Genomic DNA, 18,381 nt, shown 5'->3' with positions numbered 1-18,381 from the left:
TTTGTATACTGCCTATAAAAATATATTGTTGTTTGAAATAAAATTAATTGAACTCTGACTAACTAAAATTAAATAATTGATGGTAATAATTAGTAGATAATTTTCCACTTAATTAATTTATTTCTATTGATAAATATCTTAAACTTAAAAAGTCTATGTTGCTTATATTCTTTTTTCACATAAATAATTTACCTCGAATAACAATATTTTTCCTAGGACTCTGTTGATGAACAAAATAAACAAGAAGTAATAAAGTGATTTAAAAAATTATTCTGACATATTGGTGACAGCAATTTGTTTTCTTTAGAACTCAAAGACACACACATATATATAAATACAACCAACCGAACCAATTCTGTTCAACTAAGATCTTGATGACAATAATTTATTTTCTGAAAATTAAATTGAATAAACTTCTTGTGTTGTAGAATATATATGTACCTTAGAAGAAGAAGTCTCCCATTGCTTTGATTCCAACATATTATGATCTGCTGACTCTTCCTTCTTAATAACATTCATCAATTGTTTGATATCTATGCTTTGACTGAATATTCTCTTTTAAGTCTCAAACATTTATCAATCGACAAACTTTTCATATTTACAAAACTCCGAAGTTCACAAGGATTATTTTTTGCTCCGTACGTACTTCAGGTTTGGAAGATTGTATAAAATCAACGTACTCAAACTTTGGAGCACGATAGAACTCGCTTCAACTACACTAATTGGCTCTCGCACTTCAAATATCCCTTTCAACAATTTACAATCTTTTACCCTTAAGATTTTAAGGCAAGTAAGAATGCTCATCATATTTGAAGAAAACAATACTTTTCGAAGACCGTTGCATGAATCAATGTCTACTTCCTTGAGTTTGGAAAAGAAATTAGGAATGAGTTATTGCTCCATATCATCTTTCAAATTCTTCCCACTACAAATTTTTAACTTCTCCAAATTAGGAAGCGATATCTACAAATTTTGAGACAACGTAATTAACCATATATCATCAATTAACAACATATAATGTATATAATGTTTTAAAATTACCATAACAAATTGTGTAAAATCATGATTACTTCAAATGAGCTTCCCTGGATAGGAAAAATCTAATAAACTTCTTTTAATTTTCATGGAACATCACCTGGAACATCACCTAGCACGCATTTATATATACTTCAGTAGTTTACATTGAGAGAAGAGCCTTCTAAAACAAATAAGGATAGAATTTGATCCTGTATATCATTACTAACCACAAAGGTTAGAAGGAACTTGTGATGGAACAATAAAAAGAACAAAAAAGTACTTAAATTTAGACATGTATATAGAAACATAGAAAAATGTGTCGATTACCTCTTCACTGAAAAGGGATTCACCAATGCGGATGGTATTGCTTGTGCTTGTTTCCACGGTTAATTGTCCACATTTCTCCAAAATTTATGAAGTTGTGGTAAACTGATTAGATACAAGTACTTTAAATGAGTTAACTCAATGTGGTTGGTTGTCTCCTCATTTTCCTTCACAATGATCGTCACTTCTATTTTCTCACAAAAATTAATTACAATTTCCTCTAGGTTCAAAATGTCATCCAACGTGCAGTTAAAAAAGAGAGTTTTTAATTTATTGCAATTCCGTATGATTACATTCTTCAAATTGTTGAAAGTAGATTCGCCATGATAACCATGAATTATGCTCTCCAAATTTTCCGAGTTCCTTAGAATTAAGTACTCCAATTTGGATAAGCATTTTTGCAATGGCTTTTTATTTTCATGGACAAAATGTTGAAATTTTGAATTATCATAAAGGTCCAGATACTTCAGATGTACAAAGTCATTTTTATTTACCAATTCTGAATGGAGAACCTTCCAACAAATTGATCCTTCCAAATGCACTTTTTCTGATCTCTCTTTAACAGATTTTTTATCCAATCATCCAAGCTCCTTCCTGATTCCATCTTGATTCCTGTGGAGTTTGTCTTATTTTCAGAATAATATATTCTTCCTATCCGAAAACCAATAACAATGTTGAATTTTCAAGATTTAACTCTCTTGAAAACAAGTCTTTGGGCGTAATCTCTTTGCCTTGAATGGTTAATTTTAAAGCATAAAGGTGTGGTAAGTACCGGAGCTCAGAAAGGCTAGCATTTTTCCTTCCTTCACATTTTTCTCCTTCCCATCTATCAAAAGTTTCCAGACTTAATTCTTCCAGTTTTGTCAACTTTGAAAGAATATTTGGTGGAATTATTTTAAGGGCGTAACAAGAAGATAAATTTAACACTTTCAGCTTGGTCAATTGGCTCATGGTCGAAGGAATTTGGGTGATGTTAGATTCACTAAAATCAAGAACTTCAAGCTTTTTTAGTTCACCAATCATATCAATGCTCCCTAATTCACACTCATGTAAACATAGTAATCTAATGTTTGCAAAGGTGTAAGGAGATGGTGGCGATAAGGATATTTTCACCATTTTTAATTCTAAACCATTGAGCTCTTGCATTTCTTCAAAAAATGTTTCTACCACCGACACATATTTATTATTCAACCATTGTCCCTCTAATCTTAATTGTCCATCTAACCTTAATAATTGAACTTTGGGTAACATTAACTTCGAAAGAGGATAATTTAAACCATGAATGGACACTATAGTATGATTACTCGATAGTCTCTCTTCTTCCCTTTCTTCATTCCATCTTTTCACATAGCTCAATGTACGTATGTGATCATTCTTAGATGCAATTAATAGGGCTACATCACGAACCATATCATGCATTTTCACATAATTGCACCCATACTCAGAATATTGTTGAAGCAAAGAAGAAGATATAAGATCATCAACCAATTTTTTAATCCTACGTCGTCCTTTTACCACAGTATCAACACCATGTAAGAAACCCATATGCGCATTGCATAAACATGCAACTCTTCCATGTTAATGCTAAAGTCTTCTGGAAACATGCTGCATAACAAGAATAATAATTTACCTCTTCATATCCCAAGCCATCGTAACTCAATTTTAGTGACAAATACACTTTCTTGTCCATTTGTCCAATGTTTGCCATACCCACATCAACACTTTTAAGTTGATCTAAGGCATCAATCCAAATGTCAGAAGGTTTATTTCGTAATGCCTTAGCAACAGTAGTAATAGCAATAGGCAAACATGCACATTCTCTAACAATTTGAATGGCTATAGGGTTCAAATCACTTGCTTCCACAATTTCACCTGCCATTGCCTTAAATAAATTCCATGACTCATCCTCTCCTAAAACTTTTATCTCAAAAATTTTATTTGTGCACATTTGATTTGAGATCAAATGTTTATTCGTAGAGGTAAGCAAGATCTTGCATCCCGTATGATCTTCAACACCTGGAATTCCTATTGTTTCCAAATCAATATACTCCTAGACATCATCCAAGACAACTAGGATACTTCTCTCCATCTTCAACCTCTTTCGTAAAATACGAGCCCTTCCTTCTATTGTTTCTTGTTCGAATTTCAAACCTAGCTTGTCAGCTAGTTGTCCTTGAATACTTTTAAAATCTGGTGTTTGGCTGATCGTGGATGGTACCACCTCATCATAAGGCTTCTTACTCTACACAATTTTTCTTAAAATTTCCTTCACTAGCATTGTTTTGCAAACACCCCCCATCTCGTACACTCCAATCCTATGAATATTATCATCAGAGAATGCATCCATGATTTGTTCCACAATTGACTCAAAAGTCAAGAAAGTCAGGTACTTTTGACGGTGAACAATCAACCGATGGGATAACACTTTTATAGGATACCGTATCAAAACTTTCCCCCTCATTTTTCATCTCAAGAACCTCATCTACCATTTTGCTTGCTTTTCTACTTAACTTGTGTCGTTGGACCAAATAGGTGGAACAGAGTCTACCATGTCCACCTTCGTTGGCTAATACTCGTCAGATTCTCGAACAAAGTCATCAACCTTTTTCAACCATTCCTCAACGGCAGGTTTTATGTCTTCAGCATTTCTTCTTGCAGCATGGATCTTGTGTTTCACAAATTCTTTTGTAATCTTCAGCTTTTCTACTTGAGTCTTAAGTTTTTGAAAGTTGGAACGAATGAAAAATAAATAACCAAGTTGGCGTCCAACGTATTCAGCAATTTTTGCAATGACAGAAATAAGGATGTCCATTATTATCCTTTGTTCTTGATCTTGAAAAGGATCAAAACCTACAAAAATATTTGAAGAGCTAAAAACCCAGAAGGAATGAACTGTAATAATTTTGAAGATTTTGACTAACAGAAAAGTAGGAGTGAACACATACCGATCACCAAGTAAAAACTATGTAAAAAAAAAAATCTACACAAATTATCCAGTTTATAAGTATTGAAATGATTAGATGGAAAATGTAAAAATGGTGAGGGATGAAATATTTGACCTGAACGAAGAAATAAGAAGATGTTGATATGGAAGAAGAAGAAGAAGATAATAATGGGGAAGACCAAAATTATTAGTTGAGGAGTCGATGGAAGAAAAGTAGTGATGATGGCCGAAATTGATAAAACTCTCTCCCCACCGGAAAAGTATTTGTCTATCTAATAATGTTTCTTTCTAAATTTTAAAAAAGAAAATGTAAAAAGAGTATCTTTTTTTTTTTTTTTTTCCATTACTTCTTTTTAAATTTAAAATTAAAATATATCAATTATTTTGTTTGAATTTGATACAATCTTAACAAATTTTAAAAAAAGAACAAACATTGCGAATCCTTGGGAATAAATTCCTACCTAATGTAACCTCAACTAAGGTTTTTCCTCTATGGGATTAGATTTAGGATAAGAAAAAAAGAGACAAGTAAATAGATAAAAATGAAAATAACACATAAAAAAACGAAAATAAGTAATAACCCACCTTTTGTAGAGAAATATGTATCATCAAAATAATTTTTACACAGATTCTCTAAGCAATCAAAAAATTGTTTTCTCTCGTAGAGATTCTTTCTAATATGCTTTCTTTTTTCTTCATAGAATTTCTCTAAAACAATTCCTTCTCCCCATTTTCCAAATGATAAACGACCTATTTATAGATTCGGGGTGTTCCACAAATTAGGAAAATTTAATAAGTTTAAAATCAAATTAGATATTATGTAATTTTATTAATTTTCTTTCTTCTAAAATAGCAAAAATATGATATTGAAAGATTTTGTCCAAAATAAATTTTTTGTTTTTTCCTAAAGTGATAAAGACAAATCAAATATGGTATTAAAAGAATTTTGTATAAAATAAATTATTTTGCTTTTTCTAATATGATAAATCAAAAGAGATTTTGTATAAATAAATTAATTTGCTTTTTTCCTAAAGTGATAAGTCAAAAATGATTTGAAATTTTTTTAAATAATAGATATTCTCATTAATGACTTTATTTTCCATTTTAATAAAAAGATTAAAAAAACATAAGATTTCATATTATTACAAAAAGATTTTACTTTTTTCTTTTTTGAACAAAATAAATGAATAAAATATCTTATCATTGCTACAATTAATATTTTAAAGAATAAAAAACTGTAGGATAAAATTAGGTGGCTACAACATGTCCCCCTTCGTGCATCCTTATAGAATTAGAAGGTGGACGAAGGTGTAGCCACTAACTCATCAAACTAAGATATTTTAAATAAATTAACTGTTTCAGGCGCCAATGATAAAACAAGCGCCTCATGACAAAAGAATGAATAAGCTGGAGGACAGGGATAAAAGAAGCGCCATCACAGCGACATGGTGTCAAGGGCCAAGGATAAAACAAGCGCCTCATGACAAACGAAATAAATAAGGTGGAGGCCAGGGATAAAACAAGCATCCTCGTAGCAACATGGTGTCAAGGGCCAGAGATAAATCAAGCGTCATCACAGCGACATGGTATCAAGGGTCAAGGATAAAACAAATGTCTCATGACAAAGGAATAAATAAGCTGGAGGTCAGGGATAAAACAAGTGTCATCGTAGCGACATGGTGTCAAGGCCAGGGATAAAACAAGCGCCTCATGACAAAAGAATAAATAAGCTGGAGGCTAGTGATAAAACAAGCGTCATCGTAGCGACATGGTGTCAAGGCCAGGGATAAAACAAGCGCCTCATGACAAAAGAATAAATAAGCTGGAGGCCAGTGATAAAACAAGCGTCATCGTAGCGACATGGTGTCAAGGCCAGGGATAAAACAAGCGCCTCATGACAAAAGAATAAATAAGCTGGAGGCCAGTGATAAAACAAGCGTCATCGTAGCGACATGGTGTCAAGGGCCAGGGATAAAACAAGCGCCTCATGACAAAAGAATAAATAAGCTGGAGGCCAAGGATAAAACAAGCGTCATCTCAGCAACATGGTGTCAAGGGCTATGGATAAAACAAGCACCTCATGAGAACGAAATAAATAAGCTGGAGGCCAGGGATAAAACAAGTGTCATTGCAGCAACATGGTGTTAAAGCCAGGGATAAAACAAGTGCCTCATGACAATTGAAATAAATAATCAAGCTAGATGTCATATATTAAATTATCATATCAATAATATATATCATGTCACCTATAGAAATGCAGACAATGCAGACAATGTGAAAAGCCATGTATGCATGAACATGTTAATTATGTATAAAAAAATTAAATCATTGTCTACTTTTCTCGAGAAAGAAAAAAAAATAAAACATGCGTAATAGCCCAATAACGTTCATGAGTTCCAAAACCTCAAGTACAAGCTCAAATTTTTAAAATATTAGTGACTTGACGAGACAATGCTAGGATCAAGAGCTAATCGTCACTCTATGCATAGTATTTCTTCACATAGTCACTCCACGCTTAACGAGTTAGGCAAGTCATCTTCATCCATATCAAAGCTCCTCCTGAGAAAGCTCTTTTTACTACATACGATCCCTCTTAATTAGAAGTTTATTTTCCTCTATGATCCTTTTGAAAAGGTAGGATCCTTTTAAACACTAAAACTCCCTTTTTGAAAATGACAGTGTCAAACTTTCTTGTCATATACTCGTGCAATTTTATTTTTGTACAACTCTGTCCTTTACATAGAGCAGTCAGTCTCTTTTATTCTATGAAATTCAATTGCTCATTTCTTACTTGAGCCCACTTTGCTTCATCTAGTTCTACCTCTTGGATTACCCTAAGGGATGTCACCTCAACTTCAATAAGTAAAACTACTTCAAAACCATACACCAGTGAAAAAGGGATTGCCCTTGTTATGTGTTAACTGATATTCTATGCCCATGCAATGTGAAAGGCAGCATTTCATGTGAATCTTTATAAGTGATAGATATTTTCTCGAGAATTTTTTTTATATTTTTTGTTTGATGCTTCTACTACCCCATTCATCTTAGGGTAATAAGGAGTGGAATTAGAATGTTTAAGCTTGAACTAACTACACAACTCCTCCATTAATTTGTTATTCAGGTTTTGTCCATTGACAGTGGCCTTCTTGGTGACACTCTTGTATGAAGCAACCTCCACCCACTTCTTGAAATAGTCTAGGGCTACCAAAATGAATCGATAGTAGTTTGATACCTTTAGCTCAACTTGCGAAGCTTTTGTCGTAGAGGTTTACATTCTAGTTTAAATGGTGATCGATATGTCACAAATCTCTATATCAAAACCAGGCATATTTCAATGGGACCATGCAAAATATCTTGGAACTCATGTAGCAGGATCACCAGATCTGATTGATCTACTCTGGAGCTAAAGTGTCAATTCACACTTCTTTCACTTCTTCTGGTGTTCCCAAATTGATAACCTTCAAAGTTTTTTGATATGACATAGTCTTCTTTTCTTCTTACTCTATCAATCTTAGTAATATGTAATCCATAACACCTAATTTTTGTATATTGCAAATATAACAAAGATGACAAGTAATTAGATATATTAAATAGCTATCAAAGCATTACCAAAAGGTTATCCTCTTTTAAATTTTTTATTTTTGCAATTTAGAAATGTAGTGACATGGGTCTTATTATCATAAATTTTTTTGTTATTTTTACTAACGCTCCAAGAAAAAATGTATAACAAATTGTTAAAATATCAAAGATTCCATGGACATTTGTAAACTTTTTTATGTTAGTTATTACATGATGTTCCATAAATATCAAGTGTAGTTAATATTTACTTGACACGTTAAAAATATCCAGAGTAATATTCACTTTTAACTGATATTTCTTTTCATGTCAAGTATAAGAATTTTTTTTTTTTTATCCAGCAGCCTTAAATTAATATAAGAGAAACTTACATATATGTAACAAAATACCAAACTATGTACAGCCCGTGTAATAAAGTCCATAAAGTTAACCATTTTTTAAATATTTCAGGTTTGTCCTTCCATCTTTTTCTCTTCCTCGAGATGAAATCGTTTTCTTCCTCTTGCGATTTCTTTCATATTCTTCCTCCTGCGATTTCTTTGATCGTCTTTCTTCTTTTCGCTCTTTTTTTTTTTTTTTTTTTGTGATTTCTTTCCATAATCTTTCTCATTTTTCAATTCTTTTTTTACGTCGTTAAATCTTTCCATCATCTTTCTTCTTTTCTTCATTTTCTTTGCTACGATTTCTTTCCATCATCTTTTTTTTTTCCTGATTTTGTGATTTCTTTCAATTCCTTTTTTTCTTTTTTGATTCTTTTTTACATTGTTTAATATTTTCTTCGTTTTTCTTCTTTTCTGATTCTTTTTTACATCGTTCAATATTTCCATCGTCTTTCTTTCTTTTTTTTTTTCGTTGTGGTTTCTTTGAATTTGAATAACCAAATCTAAACGACCGTGTACAAAAAAATAAAAAATCTAAAAAATCGTGTATAAAAATTTTTGAAAAAAAAATCATTCATATTGGAGTAGCCAAATGTAAACGATCGTGTAAAAAAAAATCATCGTCAGACAAATAAAACAATCGTATACCAAAAGAATTAAAAAAATCATTTAGCCAAATCTAAACGATCGTGTAGACAAATCTAAACGATTGTATAAAAAAATAAACGATCGTGTAGCAAAAGAATTTAAAAAAATCGTTTAGCCAAATCTAAACGATCGTATAGACAAATATAAATGATCGTGTAAACAAATCTAAACGATCGTATAAAAAAATAAATGATCGTGTAGTAAAAGAATTTTAAAAAATTGTTTAGCCAAATCTAAACGATCGTGTTCCAAGTTTTGAAAAAAAATCGTTTAGATTTGGGTCCCCAAATTTAAACGATCGTGTAACCAAATTTAAATGTAACCAAATTAAACAATCGTGTAACAAAATTAAAGGATAGAATTGAAAAAATAAATTGTAGTCACATATCTAAATGATCGTGTACCAAACAATAGCCAAATCCAAATCTAAACGATTAAATCTAAACGATCGTATAACCAAATTTAAACGTAACCAAATTAAACGATCGTGTAACAAAATTAAACGATAGAATTGAAAAATAAATTGTAGTCATATCTAAACGATCGTGTACCAAACAATAGACAAATCAAAACGATCGCAAATATCTAAACGATCACAAATATATTAAGCGTGCGTTGTTGACGGTGTAGTTGACAGGATATTTTTGGTATTTTACAAGGTGGGCCTCTGGGCTTTTTCTATTTTCGGAAGTGTTCTATACAGTGTAAATACTTTGTCGCTTTTTTATATTTTTAAAAAGATCCCTTAATATAACTTAAGAAGAATAAAAAAAAAAAAAAAAACCCTCAAAGTGGCTGCCCCTCTCTACGATTTTCAGCCCCCAAATATCAAATCCCTAAGAAAATTTGGAAAATTGCCAAAAATAGGCAAATTTTGGAGTAGGTTGATGATTTTAAGATTCAGTTTGAAAAAAGTAGAGTTTTAGAACAAAATGAAGGTGAAAAGTCAAGTTTGCTCTTAATGAAATTTCCCTTCTCCTTAACAAAAAACATAATGTAAAAAAAAAAAAAAAAAAAAAAAAAACAGATTCATCTGTGAACCCATCTAACCTCTCAATCTCTCTAACCTCTTTCAAACTCCATTTCTCTCAATTTCTCTTGCCATTCCATAGAATATTTAGCTAATCTTGATCAAGTTCTCATGCTATTTAGTAAGCTTTTAGGTTTTTTGTTATTTTTTTCTCCGAATTGTGATATATACCTTTTTTTTTTTTTTTTTTGTCCTTCTCTCTTGGTGGAATATTTAAATCTTAAATCTATAAACCCAATCTAGTTTTTAATTGTTTCAAGTTGATTTAGAGTTGTTTCAAACTTATTAGCAAGTTTTTTGTTATCTTTTTTCCATCTCGCAAACATCTCGTAGGCATCTTGTAGCTTCTTAAGTTCAAATGCTTAGTATCATATGAATTAAATACATGCGCTTATGTGATTTAGGGTGCTTTTGTACATGTTTAGGTAGTTTTTAGCTACTGTTTTATGCATCTTGCAAACATCTTGCAACCTCCAAACTTTAAATCACTACTACAAGATTGGCCTTGATGCTTTTTACCTGTCAAGTATTTGTTTACTTAACGCTTTTAGATGCGTCAAGTAATCCAATGTTAATAATAAAAGAGTTTTTTTCTTGACAGTTTTTAAGCGTCAAGATAAAGTGTACTTGGCACTTTCTATGTAAACCCAAGATTCTCTTTGGATGATTTTTTTTTATAAAAGAAAGAAAAAGAAAAAGAAAAAGAAAATAAAGCAAAAAGGAAATGAAAATTAATTATATATTATTTTTATATATTTAAGTGTTTTGTTTTGTTTTTTTTTTTTTTTTAAAGGATAAGAGGAAAAGGACATAGACTTCTACTATGCTGACAGTATGACATGCAGTGACTTCTAATATTTCTTTAGGATGATCCTCAAGGAAGTTTTTTGGGAGGAATTCAGCCAAAGTTATTGACTATCGAAGTTGGAGGAAGTCCACGTCTTTTCCTTTGATAGGCTTAGGCTTCCACATCTTGATCTTGCTCCTTTTTCCTTTATTTATATGGGAGATGATTCCTTTTGCATACTTTTGGTGAAAGTGCGACTTTGTTTAAATGGAATTTGTTTGTCTCCCTTTTTGACGAGGCACGACTATCCATTCTTTGCCATCATCCTCAATAGACTCTTCTTTGTTTTGAGAGTTTGTTGTCATGATCTATTATTGGAATCGAACAAGTATAGGTTCGAAAGTCCCAAATTGAACTTTTCTTTTGATCATAAAGCAACATTGATGGCAGAACACTTGAAGTCATCTTGACTGCAACATGATTCATTTGAGCTACTTCATCAATATCCAACTCAATCTTATTTTCACGAGCCAACTTTAGAATTATTTCCTTCAACACGAAGCACTTTTCAATAGGGTGACTAATTAACCGATGATATTTGTAGTAGTTAGGATCATCTACTTTTTCTGCTTGCTTTGGTTGTTTACATTATGGCAATAGAATAAGTTGCTTCTTTATCAATTTCTCCAACATGTCTGCAACATCAGAGTCAGAAAAGGGATAAAACTTTTTTCTGTCTTTCTCTAAGAGTTGGGCGTCGCTTTTCATTGTCATCATGATTTATTTCATGTTTTGTTTGTTTTCTTTTGGAGAAAGATTTCAATGGAGTCTCTTGAACAACCATAGACTCGTTTAGGACACTATTTGTAATCTTTTTAGTATCATTGATTTCATTCTTGTCACTCCTCGTTCTTTGAAGCAAGAAATCTTTTGCTCCTCTGTTGGCGATATACGCTCCATATCATGGGCGCGAGTTGCCAATTCTTCAAACGTGCGAGGTTTTATTCCCTGTAAAATATAGAGTTCCCAGTGCATACCTTGGATGCGCATCTCCACTGCTGACAGTTCTGTAAGCTTGTCTTTGCAAACAAGGCTTAGAGCTCTCCACCGGTTTATGTAGTCGATGACTAGCTCTCCTTTTCATGGTTTGCTGTTTGTCAACTCCATTATGTTGATGACACACCTAGTGCTATAGAAGCAATTGAGAAACTCTGTTTCCAGCTGTTCCCAGTTGTTAATTACTTCTTGCACTAGATCAGTATACCACTTAAAAGCATTTTCTTTTAAGCTTTGAAAGAATTGCCTGACTAGTTGGTCTTCTCTTGATCCTGCATTTTCGCATGTTTTGACGAAGTGGGAAATGTGCTGTTTTGGGTTGCCCTTTCCATCGAACTGCTGGAATTTTGGAGGTTGGTACCCAAACGGCTTCTCAAGTTGTCAATTCTCTTGGTGTATGGCTTAGAGTACATAAAAGAAGTTTGCAGTGGTCCTCCATACTGAGCTCTAATGGAATTTTTGTTCATATCCTATAGCTGTTGGACTGACAGGGAGGCAACGGAGATAGACCGTGTCTAGTTTTCCTGCAATACAATTTTTCCTTTATCATCAGCTTTGACAGTAGGAGTTTTGCTCGACTCAGAAGTTTCACAAGCCTTCATTTGATCTTTAAGGCGGCGATTTCATGATCTTGCTTCTCAACAATCTTCATTAGGAAATTTATTTTCCTCTCCATCTCTACCATCGTTGTCTCAGCTGTCACATCTACAATCATGACAGACACTACTTCAAGGTGTGATTCTTTATCTGATAGATTAGAAGCAGACGTAGGTTATTGAACAAAGAATTCTCTCTAATGATGATCCCGCCTTCAGGAGATTCTATTAGTTGTTCCAAACTTTTCTTCTTGAGGACAGAACCTTGTTCTTGTTCTTGCATGCTTCTCTTTAAGTGATTTTGGGTGACAAGTCCAGTGTAAGAGTCGTTTGCAATAGTAGCTTTAGATGCAACTTTTCTTGATGCCATTAGCTTATCTGTAGATTTGGATGACGAGAGAGAGATGAGGGGTAGAGTTGTCCTACTGGACATGCCAATTTGTTTACACGCGATTTTCGGAGAAATTTGGTTCGTGGAGTTGAACTTGTGTTGATGTTGTATTTATATTGATTTGATGTGATGTGGTTCGATCTCTAGAATTTGATCGTTTGATTCTCTCTCAATTGGATGCTGACGCTTGATTTCAGGAAGCGAAGCACATGATATTCTTGAAGTTTGAGTCTTGGAAGAAAGCTTGTATCTTCAAAGGAGCTTCAATCTTCGAGGGTGGTTGACTTCAGGAGTTGGGAAGTCTTCTAGCTCTTGAGAGAATTATCTCTAAACCTTCTAGAGTAAACAATTTCCAACCCCACAAATGAAGAGAACTCCTCTATTTATAGAGTTCCCTGATGGACTTTTATGGGCTTGGGCCTGGTCTGGTCCATGGACCATACCCATGAGCTCAATCACATGGATTTGAGTCATATTTAATTTTGGGCTAAATTAAGCTTATTTTTTGGCTTAATTGAATTTTAGCCCAAATAAATAATATTTAATTAAACCACGATAATTAATTTGATCCAATTATCATAATAAAGACATGTGACATCATTAGAATTGTCCAATTTGTCTTTAAATTTAATTTGGGACACATGTCAATTTTTACTTAATCCCAAATACAATTATTTTAGTAAATGACATGGCAATTTGTAATTAGTTCCAAAATTTCTTATTCAACAGTGCGTTCTACGATGTCAGGAGAAGTCTTTTCTCTTGACGTCCCTTAACCCGACGTGCTTGACATGCTTCGGAAAATACATAATTTCTTGTAGTGTAAGTTGCCTAAGTAATCATAATTGAAATAGTTAGTTTTATACAGTCAACAACATTATAACTTAAATGTGGTTATTTCATGGTTCTAGTCTTATGTAAACTCTTTACATAGAATGTCTCCACTTTCATATCTGTATATGAATGATTCAGAATTATATCGTTTGTACTAATTGCAAAGCGGATCATATCTATAGTGTCTCCAGAATAAGGCACCCAACCTTATTCATATATGATAGACCATTTAGGATATATACTCGAAGTTGATTCATATTTATGGCTCTACATAAAGTTTAAGTTTATACTAGATAGCCTCGAGATCTTAGTTTATTGGATTCAAGATTACATTATTCAATTTTCACTAATAAGACCCTAATAACCACTTTATTGAATAGAATATAATTTAAGCTACAAATTACGAGCTTTAGGACATAAATTTCAATAGTAAAAGAGCCAAGGAATGTAAACCAATGCATTCTGCAGCTTGCATTCCTTGGCTAAAAACATTTTTATTCTTTCCATTTTTGTATACTCTATGATGTATTGTATGAATGTTCTTCATTCCATGGTCGAAAGGGAAACATTATCAATATAATGTACTTTTATCCTATTTCTCTATTCCATTTCTTTACAATTCATCTTGTTAATGTGATTTAAGTAGTTTAAATTTATGTTTTGTACTTGATAAGGATTCTTTTGTTAATAAGTGTCAGGTGTTTAGCTTAAGTTAAACTCAATCGCTTCACCAGCGTTAGCCACCAACTGTTCTAGAGAATAAGTTACAAGGACATAGCTAAAATTGCTCAAAATGGAGTTTATCCAAACTCCATTCTAGTATTTTAACTCTAATCATTTGTGTCCCGACAGGAAAACAAATGTGGTTGTTAGGCGTTGAGAGGTTACTCGCCTTAAATAGAGTCGATATGATGCTTATAAGTAAGGAAGCGTAGATGTATATTGCTTGATTTATCTTTACCATTTGTGTTCAAAAAGGAGAACAAGTGTGGTTTTTACAAAAATATTTTTTGTCGCCTAGGTCTTTTCATTTATGATTCCTGCTTTATTCCACTAGTTTTCTCTCTATTTCCTGATGTCTTTATTAATTTTAGTTCCCTAACATCTCTGCATCAATCGACATGTTGTTGAGAGGTTAAGGTACTCTTTTCTTAGCTGCAGTTTGTAGTATCTCCCTTTAATTCATGCATTCGTGAGATTTGAATTGACTGTAATACATTGATAGTCAAATTTTGTCTTTAATGAGTTCATATAGTTAGATGCAAGGGAACTTGATGGCAAATGCTTTTTTATCATGTACAATTCTCTTAGTAAGTTGTATGTAATTCAATTAGAAGAAATATGTTAGATTAGCTTGTAAAAATCCATTAGATCTTGTATTTTTCCAATCGACTTACAATTGAACTTTGATGAATGTTTAATAAGGTGCATGAAAATTAGGCTTTCAACCTAATTTAACCCTTATTTGTAATGCAATTAGCGTAAATTGGACATTGTATACCTTTCATCGGTTTAATTTGCATTAATTTGATGCATAGGACAATTTGGGTTAGCTATTCTATTCAAATTGCTTAGGAGCATCGGTTGTTAAATTCAATAATGAGAACTTAACGTTCAAATATAATGTTTTGGGAGATCTAAAAAACCCAAGCTAAGTTTTCTAAAAAGGATTTACACTTTTAATTTATTTTTCACAATTTATTTTTAATTCAATCAACCCCCTCGTTTTGTTACCTTGGGTTGAAAATAATTTGCTAGAGAAATTTACACGCTCCTTGTATTCGACTCAGACTGGCCACTAGTATTAACTCTTGGTGTATAATTCGATTAAATGTTTGATCTAAATTTAGGTGATAAAATCTATCGATTCGGAATGGAATGCAATGAATGACATGGAAATAGATGAATGTGGATGATGTTGAACTAACTTTAACTTAGTACAAGCATATCAAGAATAAGCAACATAAAAGTTTATCTATAGAGTAACTGGAATTAAAAGGTTCACAGTTTATTTGAATCGATAAATATCTCATATTTTAACTTTAATTTAAGACGAGTTACCTCTCAAGGCCTTTGTTGTACGTATATTCACTTTCGTGATATAAATGTTGAGGTTAGAATACATAATTTTTATCTAAGTAAATGTATATGACATTATTATGTCTCAACATTTATTTAAGGCAAGCAACTTCAAGATGCTCAAATACTACACACTCACATTTTCTAATATGTGTGATAAGGTTCAAACTGTAGAATTGATTTTATCTATAAATTAATTCTTTCTCTTGTTTAATAATGCCTTAGTTTCTTAATAATTTATTATCTCAAATAAAATTAGGCGTGGATTATAACTCTAATTAAACAAAGCGATTATTTTAAATCACAAATACTTTTCCAATTGAACTTGCTCATCATTTCATTTCAATCATAATATAGATAACCACTATGGATACAAATGTTGTCGAAGAATTTAGTATATGGATTAATTATAAGAGCCAACCCTTGTTCATTAAAAGAGAGCAATTGGATGATTAATGTCTAATCGGTTGTGGATTATTTTATGAAATTCTTAAGCCTTGTTTGAATTCAATGATAAAACTAGAATTTAACTATTCTTATTCTAAATTCTTTTGACTAAGAGAATCTTTAACAATTTGTGTTCTAATATCAAAAAGTAAAAACAATTCTTTCTTTACTTTTGCATTTTAAATTCTAAGAAACTTTTCATAGATTCCGATCTTATTATTTTCACTACTTTTTTTATGAAATAATTGTTTATATAAATATCTTTTGATCGGTGGTCTTAGAATTAACGACATTTATCACGCCAATCACACTGATCGATATAGTTAGCAAAATCAACGCTATGTACTTTGTCACCATTTTGTTACTGTTATTTTTTTTACTTTGGATCAATAAAGAAACTTTATATTTCATTTTATTTAGATATAGTTTCAATTAAGGACTATTCTTTTAGCATATTCAATAAAGTTTAGGGTTGGTTTGAAATAAATTTTCAAATGTTTAACTTCAGAAAATAAGTCATTTATTAGAAATTTGGAGTGTTCACAACGTCAAAGTTTTGTAGCAACATAAATATCTGTGAAGTCATGATCACAACAAAACATTCTATGTGCTGTGTATAGATAACATTAATTAAGAGAAATACGCAATCATATGGAGTAGATAACTTTGGATAGACCATTTTTATTTGATAACATTATTTGGAATGTGTCCAAAACGATGAATAAAAGAGAGAGACATCTGAAAAATCAATTTGCAGGACAATTATAGAAACAATAACAAGCATACTTGGTGAACGTAGGATCAGTAGATATGCATTTAGCTGTGCCACCATGGTGTAGCTGACTACATTTATGCGCACAATCACTTTGTGTGCACCCGCCAACATACAATCTGTCTTGACATTTTGTAGCTGAGGTTTCTTGCGGTACCAAAATCATTGAAACTACATAGCCGCCACAAGATTAAAATAAATAATTAAGCATTATGCATATAGATGAATATCTCTTAATAATAACTCGTATAAAAATATATAATTCAATTCATATGTAGAAGAGAACCTACAAAGATAACTATAATGATGGCGACACGAGAAGAAGAAACGTTTGCCATGTTTTTGGTGCAAGTGCTAGCTTGATTTTGTTGAGTGAATTGCAAAAACATGGAGTAGGATCATAATATGAATTGATTCCTTGAGATTCCAGCATTAATTAAGAATAAGTAATTAATGACATTTTAGGACTAAACTTGAAGTTCTTTAGTAAAAGAGGAAAAAAAAAAAAAAAAAAACAGATAGATTTCCATTACAATGTTGTCTTATTAACATATATTGTTTTATTCAATTTTTTTTAAGTGGTGAGTTGTACTTGTTTCATGCTAATTCATGTTATTTACCAAATATTATCTCTCCATTTACGTTACCAAATATTATCTCTCAATTTATGTCAGCAATTTGTTGCCAAATCCTTATCGAATTTCATTTGACTAAAATAAGGAAGGGAACTAGAAAAGTAATTCAAATTGTTTTCTATGTAACATACTTAGATATCCCTTCTGTCATAGCGATAATTCTATCCATCTTATTATTCAATGACCCATAACTATTTTATTATATTTCTTACTAGGATAGGGTGGGAGTTTTAGGCTTCGCTTGATATTATTGTGGCATTTAAAATAATTGATGTCAACTTTATTTCTTATTGAAAAATCATGTATGAAAGGATGAAAGGAGGTAAAATAGTGGTAAATTGTAGGGGTCTTTTAAAAAATATAAAAAAGTGGCAACATAATTTGTAACGTTCCAAAATTTCAAAATAAGTTTTAACATTTTTATGTTAATTTTCGGGAATTTAAAATTTTGGGTGTTAAATTTTGTTTGGTTTAGAAGAGAAAAGAAAAGAAAATGACGGGTATAAATTTTAATAATATGATATGATATAATATAATAATAATAATTATAATAATTATAATAATATAATAATAATATTATTATTATTATTATTTATATTATTTATATATATATAATTTAAAAAGAAGACCCTCAACCTATTTTTCCCTTCCGCGCGCGCCGCCCCCCCCCCCCCCCTCCCCCCCGGCAGTTCTCTTCTCCTTTTTCTTCCTTCACCCAACCGCCGCCCAATCATCTCTTCCTTCTTTCCCAACCGCGTCCGCACGCCTCCATCTCCGTCTCTGTGGTAGTCTCTCTGTCTCCGTCGTCGTCGGCTTTGCAACGTCGACATGTAGTCAAACCACCAGTGAGCCCTCCAAATCAGTC

At 32.0% G+C, this 18,381-nt stretch overlaps 1 protein-coding gene and 1 pseudogene across 5 annotated transcripts in view; both read right to left on the bottom strand.

Annotated features, from left to right (window-relative positions):
- LOC103504481 (uncharacterized) overlaps window positions 1-18,381 on the bottom strand; it is an 86,585-nt gene that overhangs the window by 39,530 nt on the left and 28,674 nt on the right. The gene's annotated exons all lie outside the window — the stretch shown is intronic.
- Window positions 2,671-4,433, bottom strand: LOC107991271 (probable disease resistance protein At4g27220; annotated as a pseudogene).

The sequence above is a fragment of the Cucumis melo genome, chromosome 5 (assembly GCF_025177605.1).
Source record: "Cucumis melo cultivar AY chromosome 5, USDA_Cmelo_AY_1.0, whole genome shotgun sequence".
Taxonomy (NCBI): Eukaryota; Viridiplantae; Streptophyta; class Magnoliopsida; order Cucurbitales; family Cucurbitaceae; genus Cucumis; species Cucumis melo.
Note: the sequence above shows the minus strand (reverse complement) of the source record. Positions and strands in the feature narration are given on the sequence as shown.